Genomic DNA, 12,864 nt, shown 5'->3' on the forward strand with positions numbered 1-12,864 from the left:
TCTTCAGGAAAGACGTCTGGAAATTCACACACAATTGGAATCGTATCAACAGTTCCATTCACTACTTGCCCCTCCAAAACACTGCATAAATACCCCTGACACCCTTTTTGAATTAATTTACATGCCTTTGTTGCCGAGATCAAATAAGGTGGAGAAATTACGCCATGCCCTTGTAAGGTAGACTCTAATTGTCCTGGAGGGTGGAAACTGACTCATTTAGTTAGACAATCTATCGTTGCACCATATTCACCCAACCAATCCATTCCCAGAATAATATCGAAATAAGTCATGTCGAGAGGTAACAGATTGGCATATACCCGGACATCCCCAAGCTCGAGTTCGCAACCACGATAAACAGAAGTACAAAGCACAGAATCTCCCATAGGTGAAGATACGCATAACATATAAGACAGTGTTTCTTCGATTTTATCTGACACCACTGTTGCTGCATTCTGCACATCTCCTGGAACCAATGCAAACACTCTGCCTTGTCTCGCTATGTCTTTATTGTTGTTAGGTTTGACCGGTGCCTTGGTGTTAGTAGTTGGTGTAGACCCTGCTGAGCTAGTAGCAGCCCTGTTACCATTTCGTTGATTCTTCTGAGGGCAATCCTTTATCAAATGACCTGTTTTGCCGCACTGATAACAGGCTCCAGACTTCTATTAGCATATCCCATGATGCCTCTTCCCACATTCCGAACAAACAGGAATCGTACCCTGATTAGGGGCAGAGGTATACGAAGTCCCTGAGTTTTGTTTCTTGTTTGGTGGAGTAGCCGCTCCCTTTGACCATTGATTATTTAGCCTCTTTCCCTTCCATTCGGCAATCCGGTTCTGAGCAGCAAGGTTTCCCTCAGCTATAACAGCCCTCTCCAGCACATCTACGTAGGTAGGCAACTTTAACATATTGACTCGATCCAGGATGGCACTCCGTAAGCCCCCTTCAAATTTCCGTGCCTTCTTATAGTCCGTGTCCACCATATGCGGTGCAAACCGGGCTAATTTTGCAAATTGGGCCTCATATTCAGCAACAGTCTTGTTCCCTTGTCTGAGAGTTTCGAATTCAGTCACCTTTTTGTCCCGCATGCTTTGGGGGAAATATTTATCATAAAACAGCCCCAGAAATCTGTCCCATGTTAACCCTGGATGGATTGTCCTCGTAAGCATCCACCACCTCCGTGCCTTGTCCTCAAGAGTAAAGGCAGCTAGTTGTACCTTTTGAGCTTCGGTGCAGGGAAAGACTTCAAATAACTTCCCTATGCCTAATACCCAGGCCTCAGCTTTCATCGGTTTTATTCCCCCTTTGAAAGTTGGCGGCTTCATCTTTTTAAACTCCTTAGTGAGAGTAATAGTTCGGTCTTCAACGTGAAAATCTTGTACTACAGGTGGAGGTACTGGTGGTGGTGGCGGTTATTGGTGAGGCTGTTGCTGTTGTTGCCGTAAAGTCTCTGCCAGTTCCATAAGCATCCTTTCCATCCTATCCAGTCGTGCTGAGGTGGCATCTTCCGCGTCTTCTGTCCTTGTTCTCACCATGATCTACACAACAATTAATCAAATACTATAGACATAATGCAACATGGTTAACATCATCAGAGTGCACTTAATGTTGCCATCGAACTTGTCTTATTAGGATGTCATGCATTAGGCCTAAAGCTTTTCTAGACACCCTACAGCTCAATGGATCCGTGTGTGAGATAGCACCTCGTGCTCTGATACCACTGTCACAGCCCAGCAACCCGCCCCTAAAGGTTCGGGCATGACCTATGCAAAAACGGACAAAAAATTGATGTACATGCCGTGCGGGGCCTTATCGGAAGCATAAAATATTCATATAACATAAATACAAGCATACTCCATTGAGCTATTTCTAACATGCCAGGATCTCATGCATTACATATATCGTCAAAAGCGGACAAAGTTTAGAACTATAGCCCTAGATATCGCGTACAACATATACATTTACAGTCCTAGCCCGATAATTGGGCATAACAAAAGGAATATGGAAGTTATGTACAACATCCGTAGATGGTTCTCAAAAGTAAACCCCATATCTTAGCAGCTTCACAAAGATAAATGGCCTGGTATGGTGCCTGGACATGTAAAGGTTGACAGAAGGGACGGCGTCAAAGTTAGGATTGACCCCCTGACTGATGACCTACAGAAACAGACAAAAATAGAGAGTGAGCCGGGCTTAATGAGTAGTAATACATCAATACATAAAAGATGCAGCATGCACTTGGTGTGTCTGATTCTGCGTTTAGTTCTTAATGGTCCTAGGCCTAATCTTGTGACATAAACATGTGGCTATAAGCCCTTGAAACGTGATGGCACGAAGCCCTTGAACATATGGCACAAGGCCCTTGCAATTCACCTGAAACTTGTGGCACGAGGCCCTTGAAATACACTTGAAACTTGTGGCACGAGGCCCTTGTAAATGCTTTTCTTTACATGTTTTACCATTAGCATATCTTAAACATGCATAAGTACATTACATGCTTGGGACATTAACATAATTGCCTTACATGCCTTGAAACATTGACATAATTGCATAACATTACATAGGTACTACTACTCACAGTGTTGAGGTGGCGTGTTGCTTCCTTCTGGAATGTGCCCTGCACCCAATTAATACATTAGTTTTCTTTTCTTGAGTCGTACACCTTGCATGCATTTACAACCGCTTTAAAATCATCTATAAAATATTCTAAAAATACCAGAGAGACAAGCACTTAAAACTGAACCGACATTTAATTTTTCTTGAAAAAGAGTCCCCCGCTCGAGCGCCACTTTGGCCGCTCGAGCGGACTGTAAAATGCACAAAATTGCTGAGAGGTGGTTTTTCCCGCTCGAGCGGACTTTCCACCGCTCGAGCGGACCGAGCAGATTCTGAAATTCTGAACCTCCATTCGAGTCCCAACCTGGTATTCACTACATTTTTACATGCAACCCAAGGTTAGGTTAATGCAATATTCCCACCTAACATCACTATAACATGGATTCTACCTTGAGTATAATAAATTAACCAAGATTAAAAGCTTCAACAAGCCATCTCTCTCTCTAATTCCATTCTTGGATTCAAGTTCTTCATATCCTTGAAACATAACACATGATATATGCATAATTCCATGAAGTGATGATAGAAAACCACAGATTGAAGTATAATTTCCTACCACACCCAATCTAGATGCCTAAGAAACCAATTGAGAGAAACCCTCATTAATCAAGCATGAATTAGACATGAATCAAACATACACAGCAATTACAAACTCTAAGTGGCCATAATAAGAAGGATTTGAGCTTACCTTGAATTCAATCCTACAATTTTGCCAAACTTTCTTGTTGAATCCCTCCTCTCCCGATTTCTCTTCTTCACTTTCTCTTCTTTTCTCCCCCAAAATGGTATTCACATTTTTTGTGTTTTTTGACTAAGGCTCATGAAGTCTTGGAAGTATATATAAACAAGGCATATAAGACAAAAAATGAATCGTTTAACCATTCCAAAATTAAAATTTCGTAAACATGCTTAATATTACCTAAAAATTATGCTGATCACAGATATATAATCAATTTCAGCTAATTAAGCTGTTAAGGCTTCCAATTTCTAATTTAAACGTGTTAATGGTGACAGATGGTTTTCTTGTGAGACAGATAGACATTCGTAGACATGGATTTCACTTCCTTCCTTAATCATAATTTTTTTTACGGAACTACACAGTAAGCATTTAAAAGTACTAATCGAGGACTAAGAATATAACAGAAATCATGTGCGAGGGTCGGGTTATTACATAGCACGAGTCCGGATCCTCTCCAGCCACTCTCTCCGGCTGTTCCTCCGGGTGACAGCTCAGATAGAACCACGTAACCTTACAAGAAATGCATGGTTCTGATTTGTTTCTTTAAACAAAAAAATTTCAAAACATACCCACACTGAATCATTCCCTTTTTCTCTGACCCTTCTCTCTCTCCCTTACTGCACGCACACGTCATGGGTCACACATCCCATCACACTCTCTCTCTCTCTCTATCTCTCTCTTCTAATAAAAAATTAAAAATTATTTTAATCTTTTTCATTTTATTTTCATAATATATATATATATATATATAATTTTTAATATAAAATTTTAATTTTATAAAATTAATATCATTGAAAATATACCTTTAAAATGAGATTAATATTAAATATATTTAATAAAAATTTAAAATAAATAAAAACTAATTACGATGTTTAGTTATATTTTAAAATTATTATTTTTTAAATATAAAAATTAATTTGATGAAATAAACACACAAAAATCATATACTTTTGAAATTCTCAAAAACAATCTTCATTTCAAAAAAAAAATTAAAAATAATGACTTTTAATTTAATTTTATTGACCAAACGGGTTTATAATTTTTTTAAAGGAAATAAAAAAATTTCCATCTTTGATTTACACCTATGCATAAATTGAATTTGTGTTTTAAAGAAAATAAAAAATTTACATTTATGCACAAAAGTCATTATTTTTATATATTTTTTTTGGAATGAAGATTATTTTTAAGAATTTCAAAAATATAGGATTTGTGTGTTTATTTTCATCAAAATAATTTCTATATTTTAAAAGTAATACTTTGAAAGCATAACTAAATATAGTAATTGTTGGAAATGGTTATAAATTCTGGGTAAAATTAGAATTTTATTCTAAGTTCGGTCTATTTTTTAGGTGGGCCCCGTGCGTCGATTTTCACGAGTCAAAGTGGTAACGCGTTCTATGCCGCGTTGTGATTCACGTGGTATATTTGGTTGCTCAAAACCATTACCGAGTGAATAGGAAATTGAAGCCAAAGTGTGCTCCATGGAAATGGAGTTTTGGTAGAAATTCCTTAAGGTTGTAAAATGGCTTGTCCCACATTGATTTGGTGGGAAGTTTTGAATGGGTTTATAAGGCTTGGGTTTGGTACTTGGGGTGTGCCCCAAGGGGTACCCAACTGTTTTAGAGGGAGAGGTTATGGGGAAAATGGGCTAGACCCATTGGACCCAAAAACCACACACGCGTGCGCCGCCGCCATCCGTCCCGGCAGGCTGGGCTGGGCCTGGGCATAGGTGTCTGGTTGGGTTGGGCTTGTTCGGCCCAATATTAATCTTTTTGGGCCAAAAACATTTGAATTTAATTTTATTTTTGGTAAAATGAAATCCAGAATTCAAAATTAAACTGGTTTGGTTTTACTGCACATCCAAACATGGCTCTTCCCGGAATTAAACTGGTCTGGATTTACTGTACACCCAAATAGGGCCCTTCCCATTTTTGTTATCTGTTTGAATTGTAATCCAACAGATTCAAATCTGTTTAAATTCAAAACCAACAGGTTTCATACCTATTCAATTCAAAACCTACAGCCACCATTACATCTATAAATAGGAAAATCCTCATTTGGATTTTATAACTCTAGTTTTCGTCCTTCATAATTCTGCAAACATCCTCTTCATTTTACTGCATTATTTTCTTGTCAAAGAGAGTATAAACACTTAGTGTGTTCGTTAGGCAAACAATTTGTAGTGCTGCTATTGTTTGTAGTAGATCATTTTATCTTGTGAGATAGACGTCCAAATTCTGAAAGCACCATGGAGATGACGAATCTGTCTTAAGGACACAGTGTCAAACACTGGACTTGATCAGATTATAATTCAAACAAATTAAATCAAGTAAGTTATTTAATTTATTTTTAGTGTTATTATTATTTATTTAAATCAAATTTTAATTTTATTTTTGTAACAAAATAAAATCTGTTTTTATTTATTTATTTTTATTTCGAGTTGATTTTTGTAATCAAACAAATTCTCTCATTTGTTTTATTTCTTTATATTCTGGTTGTTGTTTAGTACACAACAGAATTTAATTTATTTAAATACAGTGAAGATTGTCCTACAATCTTAATACAGAACTATTTTTATTTTTGATATCTTCATTGTATTCAATTTTCTGTATTTTCAAAGTAATATTCTGGTTAGAAAAATAAATAGTGATTTATGCTATTTGACAGATAGTAGTAATATACTGTCTCTTTTCTTTGACAACTAGTAGTAATATACTGGTGTCATTAACAATTGCAGAATATTATTTGGTGTTACAGAAAATTATTTTGGTATTTTATTTTTCTAGTTTTAGTAACAAAGAAAATAAAATTATATTATTTTCTAGTTTTAGTAACAAGGAAAATAAAATTATTTTGTATTTTAATTTATTTTCTGGTTTTGGTAACTAGAAAATTATTTTGTGTTTTTTCTGATTTTTGTAATTAGATAGTTTTGTGGTATTTTATTTTCTAGTTTCAGTAACAAGGAAAATAAAATTACAGTATTTTCTAGTTTTAATTGCAAGAAAAATAAAATGATTTTGTGTTATAATTTATTTTCTGGTTTTAGTAACTAGAAAATTAATTTCTAGTTTGTTTTTCTGATTTTTTGTAATCAGATATTATTTCGGTATTTTATTTTACTAGTTTAAATAACAAGGAAAATAAAATTATTTTATGTTATAATTTATTTTCTGATTTTAGTAACTAGAAAATTAATTTTGTTAATTTATTATCGTTCTTTTGACTTTGTCGTAGTACATGGGAGAATTTGTTTCTGGAGTAAAATATTAATTTACAAAAAAATTTCATTTTTATTACAAAGAAACCTTTGTGGCAAGTTTAGTTTCTTTATTGTTTTTTTGAATCATTTTTACATTTCTGTGTGTGGATCTGTAGTCGTGAATAGTTTCTGCATATGAGTCGGAATAATATATATATATATATATATATTCACAAGGACTTTTGCATGCATATTTAATTAGTTTATTTATGTACAAATCAAATTTATTAAATGAAGGTATGTTTTGTCATTTTGGAGTTTAAAATTCAAAACGCATTGAATTTTATTTATGAGTTGAGAATCTTTTTATTTCATGATGCAAATTTTGGGATCATGCATGATTAATTTATTTTGTTAATTCATTATTTTTAGTTGATGCATTTGATATGCATGTATGATGTCAACTCAAGTTATTTCTTAACAAAAATTTCATGTGATTTGAAATGTTAAATTGATATGTTGATTAATTTGAGTTTTTCCAATCAATTTTGAATGGGTGTTTAAACACCAGAGAAATTTAAACATGAAGATGTATGTAGTTATATTGTTCCATTTAATTGGAAAGTAAATTTAAGAAATCTTTTATGTTGATTTTTAGTTTATTTTGAATTATGTGACATGAAATGTCATTAATAATTATTTTACTTGCGTAGTAGAATTTGTTAAACCATGAACCATTTTATTAATATGGGGGTGTATCTCTTACATTAGTTGAGATAATTTAATTTTCTTCTGTCACAAATATTTTTATGACTGTGACATTTATTTGTTATTGAGTTGCAAGAATGTATACAATGAAATAGGTTTTTGAATTGTTTGATTCTTAGGCAAATTTTTTATGAGGATATGATTTTGTCAAAACATTAATTCTGACTTGAGTAGTCATAATTATTTTGGTTTTTTCTTGAATTTGTTTTGAAATTCATTGATTTATATCAGAAGTAATAGAGGTGGTGAATATGATGCACCATTAGATGAATTTTGTGCACAACATGGCATTATTTACCAAACTACAGCCCCTTATTCTCCACAGCAAAATGGAATTGCTGAAAGGAAGAATAGAACCCTAAAAGAAATGATGAATGCCACATTACTAGGTTCAGGCTTACCACAGAACTTGTGGGGAGAAACATTATTGTTTGTTAATTATGTTCTTAACAGAATACCCCATAAGAAAACAGACAGTACTCCTTATGAATTGTGGAAAGGTCGACCGCCTTCCTACCAATATGTAAAAGTGTGGGGGTGTTTGGCAAAAGTTGAAGTTCCTGTTTCTAAAAAGACTAAAATTGGACCAAAAACAGTAGATTGTGTGTTTATTGGTTATGCTCAGAATAGTAGTGCATATCGGTTTCTGACTTATAAATCTGAAATACTTGATATAGATGTGAACACTATTATAGAGTCAAGAAATGTTGTGTTTTTTGAACATGTCTTTCCTTACAAGAAATGACAGGAATTAAGTTCACAGAAAAGAACTTATGATTGTACACAAAGTCAAGAGACTAATGACAATCAAAACACAAGAGACTAGTAATGGTCTCGACCAACAGGATTTAACTAATGATAAACCAAGACGAAGTAAGAGAGTGAGAACATCAAAATCCTTTGGTCCAGATTTTCTGACATACCGGTTAGAAACTGAACCTCAAAGCTTTAAGGCAGCAATGACAGGTCCCGAAGCACCTTTGAGGAAAGAGGCTGTTAAGAATCCATTATGCAAAATCATACTTGGGAATTGGTGGACCTTCCACCAGGTTCTAAACCTCTTGGATATAAATGGATATTCAAGAGAAAAATGAAAGCAGATGGTTCAATTGACAAGTATAAAGCAAGCCTTGTAGTTAAAGGTTTACAGACAAAAGGAAGGTCTGGACTATTTTGACACATATTCCCCTGTGACAAGAATAACTTCCATTCGCATGCTTATTTCTATAGCAGCGTTGTTTAATTTAGAAATACATCAAATGGATGTTAAGACAACTTTCTTAAACGGTGATCTAAATGAAGAGATCTATATGGAGCAACCCGAAGGGTTTGTAGTGTCGGGGCAAGAAAAGAAAGTTTGTCAACTTGTGAAGTCTCTTTATGGATTAAAACAAGCACCTAAGCAATAGCATGAAAAATTTTGACCATGCAATGCTTACTAATGGGTTTAAGATAAACGAATGTGACAAATGCGTCTATGTTAAAAACACTGACCAAGGATATGTCATAGTTTGTCTTTATGTGGATGACATGCTTATTATTAGAAGCAGTCAAAACATGATCAAATCAACCAAGCAAATGCTTAACAAAAGATTTGATATGAAAGATATGGGGGTCGCAGATGTTATATTAGGAATGAAAATTACTAAAACATCTGACGGATATGCATTATCTTAATCACATTATATTGAGAAAATTCATGATAAATTTATCAAGGATGATATGAATTTAGCTAGAACACCTGTAGACGTCAATTTTTATTTATCAAAAAATAAAGGTGATGCAGTGTCTCAGTTAAAATACTCCCAAATTATTGGAAGCCTAATGTACCTAATGAATTGTACTCATCCTAATATAGCTTATGCTATCAGTAAATTGAGTAGGTACACTAGTAACTCCGAAGAAGACCATTGGAAAGCGATCATTCGGGTTCTTAGATATCTAAGATTCATCCATGATCATAGTTTGAACTTTACTCGATATCCAACAGTACTTGAAGGTTATTGTGATGCCAATTGGATATCGGATACTAAAGATTCAAAATCCACAAGTGGATATGTCTTTACTCTGGGAGGCGCTGTTGTTTCTTGGAAATCCATGAAACAAACATGCATCACACTATCCACAATGGAATCCGAGTTTATTGCTTTAGACAAAGTAGGAGAAGAAGCAGAATGGCTTCGTCACTTCTTAGAAGACATTCCAACGTGGCCAAAACCTGTGCCAGCTATTTGCATTTATTGTGATAGTCAATCTGCAATAGGCATGGCACAGAATCATATGTATAATGGTAAGTCATGACATATTCGTCGTCGACATAATACCATAAGGTAATTGTTGTCAAACGGAATAATCTCCATAGATTATATAAAATCTAAAGAGAATATTACGGATCCGTTAACAAAAGGTTTGACAAAAGAGCTAGTGTATAGTTCATCAAAGGGGATGGGATTAAAGCCTATTACATAAGAGTCGTCATAATGGTAACCCTACTTATATGACTGTAGATCCCAATAACTAAGTTCAAAGGGACAACTAAGTTATGTATGGCTCGCCAGAAATCACCAAAGGATTAAGTTCCTACCCATTCCTATGGTGAGAGTGATATCTGTAACATATGTTGTATGCAAGGGTATAAGGATAAGCTTTGCTTTTAATGATTACTTATATCTTGATTAAGGCATAAAATCAAGACGAGTATAAGGAGATACTCACAATAAGAATCACCTATATGAGTGTCGAACTGGGGCCGGTTCTATGAGAATGAAAAGGCTAAATTCTCTAGAAACATTCATGAAAACCAGGAGCGTTCAAGGCCAAAATGAACACAACAGTGAGAACCACGATGTGTTAGAAGATATTTTGTGTGAAATCTATTGTCTTGGCTTACACAAACGGCTGAACAATTCAAGGCATCGCGTCCATTGGTTAGCTAGTAAGTCCAATAGGTTATCACTAGAGAAGGTTCAAGGCCGAAAACTACCTATCCTGATGCAAGATATTTTCGACTTATACTCTTTCGATAAACCTGCATATTGTTGCATTTCTGTTGTCAACAAATTCCATTCATGTAGGGGATTGTTGGAAATGGTTGTAAATTCTGAGTAAAACCAGAATTTTATCCTAAGTTCGGTCTATTTTTTAGGTGGGCCCCGTGCGTCGATTTTCACGGGTCAAAGTGGTAACGTGTTCTATGCCGCGTTGTGATTCACGTGGTATATTTGGTTGCTCAAAACCATTACCGAGTGAATGAGAAATTGAAGCCAAAGTGTGCTCCATGGAAATAGAGTTTTGGTGGAAATTCCTTAAAGTTGTAAAATGGCTTATCCCACATTGATTTGGTGGGAAGTTTTGAATGGGTTTATAAGGCTTGGGTTTGGTACTTGGGGTGTGCCCCAAGGGGTACCCAAGTGTTTTAGAGGGAGAGGTTATGGGCAAAATGGGCTAGACCCAAAAACCACACATGGGCGGGCTGGGCCTGGGCGTGGGTGTGTGGTTGGGTTGGGCTTGTTCGGTCCAATATTAATCTTTTTGGGCCAAAAACATTTGAATTTAATTTTATTTTTGGTAAAATAAAATTCAGAATTTAAAATTAAACTGGTTTGGTTTTACTGTACATCCAAACATGGCCCTTCCTGGAATTAAACTAGTCCGGATTTACTGTACACCCAAACAGGGCCCTTCTCATTTTTGTTATCTGTTTGAATTGTAATCCAACAGATTCAAATCTATTTGAATTCAAAACCAACAGGTTTCATACCTATTCAATTCAAAACCTACAGCCACCATTACATCTATAAATAGGACAACCCTCATTTGGATTTTGTAACTCTAGTTTTCGTCCTTCATAATTCTGCAAACATCCTCTTCATTTTGCTACATTATTTTCTTGTCAGAGAGAGTATAAACATTTAGTATGTTCGTTAGGCAAACAATTTGTAGTATTGCTATTGTTTGTAGTAGATCATTTTATCCTGGGAGATAGACGTCCAAATTCTGAAAGCACCGTGGAGAGAACGAATCTGTCTTAAGGACACAGTGTCAAACACTGGACTTGATCAGATTATAATTCAAACAAATTAAATCAAGTAAGTTATTTAATTTATTTTTAGTGTTATTATTATTTATTTAAATCAGATTTTAATTTTATTTTTGTAACAAAATAAAATCTGTTTTTATTTATTTATTTTTATTTCGAGTTTGATTTTTGTAATCAAACAAATTCTCTCATTTCTTTTATTTCTTTATATTCTGGTTGTTGTTTAATACACAACAGAATTTAATTTATTTAAATACAGTGAAGATTGTCCTACAGTAATTATTTTTTATTTATTTTAAATTTTTATTAAATATATTTAATCTTAGTCTTATTTTAAAAGTATATTTTTAATGATATTAATTTTATAAAAATTATATATATATATATATATATATATTATGAAAATAAAATAAAATAAAAAGAATTAATTAGAAATGTGATAGAGAGAATCGGTGTGATTTTAATTTTTAATTTTTTATGGTTACAAATGTGATAGAGGGAGAGAGAGTCTGTTGTGAGTGTTTGTTCGTCAGAAAGGGACGGAGGGAGTGTGTGCGTGCTGTGAGTGTGGCTTATTTGGTAGGATTTATTTTCAGTTTATTTTAATTTTTAATTTAATTTAAGTTATTTTGATGTATTTGGTTTAGTTAAATAATATAATTTATAATTTTTTGTAAGTCAAAAATTAATTTATTTTTTGAATGGGGGAGAAAAAAACTTAATTTATAAGTAAAAAATCAGTTTATGTTCACAGTTATAAGTATAAATTATTAAATTATAAGGTATAATCACTTTTCCACGTCTCTACTAAACGAGACAACTATGTGTTTGTGGTTGTGTATTTATTTATTTATTTTTTAAAGAAACAAATCTAAGCAGTTTATTTATTTATTTATAGGTGACGTGGTCCGTCACCTGGAGGAACGGACGGAGAGAAGCCGGAGAGGATCCGGGCAGAAGCCCTAATTCAATTTCCCGGCTTTTTTCATCTCTCTCTCTCTCTCACAGAGACACACACACACAGATGGATAAGATGATCGCCAACATGGGGAAGGATAAAGCTTTCACTTGCTATATAATATATGAACAATTTTCTTTTTTCTTTTTTGTAGTTAACCAACCTATTGCTAAAGGATTTAATAGTTTCTAGTAGTAAAATTAATGATTTTTTTTTAGAAATTCAACTTAATTATTGAATATATATTGCCAATTGTTGGTGCTGGAAAGGGAAATACTAGATGTAGATCTAAAACTCTGCACTACTTGTGCAAATTGCTGCTCTGCTCTGCTCTCTCACTGAAGCTGGTGTTATCTGAAATAACACTTGAATGTTGTTAGGTTCTTGCTATGCTCGTCAAGGCGGCCCAGCAACAGGGGGTGGAGGGCGGTGAAGGAGACTGGGAGGCGTTTTTAAGTAAGCATGACAAACTATTCGGGTCTAGAATACGTGATCCGAGAATGAAGTCCGCTGTTACATTGGCTTGTTTTCTAAAGACATTTAGC

Source organism: Camellia sinensis, unplaced genomic scaffold, assembly GCF_055761805.1.
Source record: "Camellia sinensis isolate YWXY unplaced genomic scaffold, ASM5576180v1 Unanchor4, whole genome shotgun sequence".
Classification (NCBI taxonomy): Eukaryota; Viridiplantae; Streptophyta; class Magnoliopsida; order Ericales; family Theaceae; genus Camellia; species Camellia sinensis.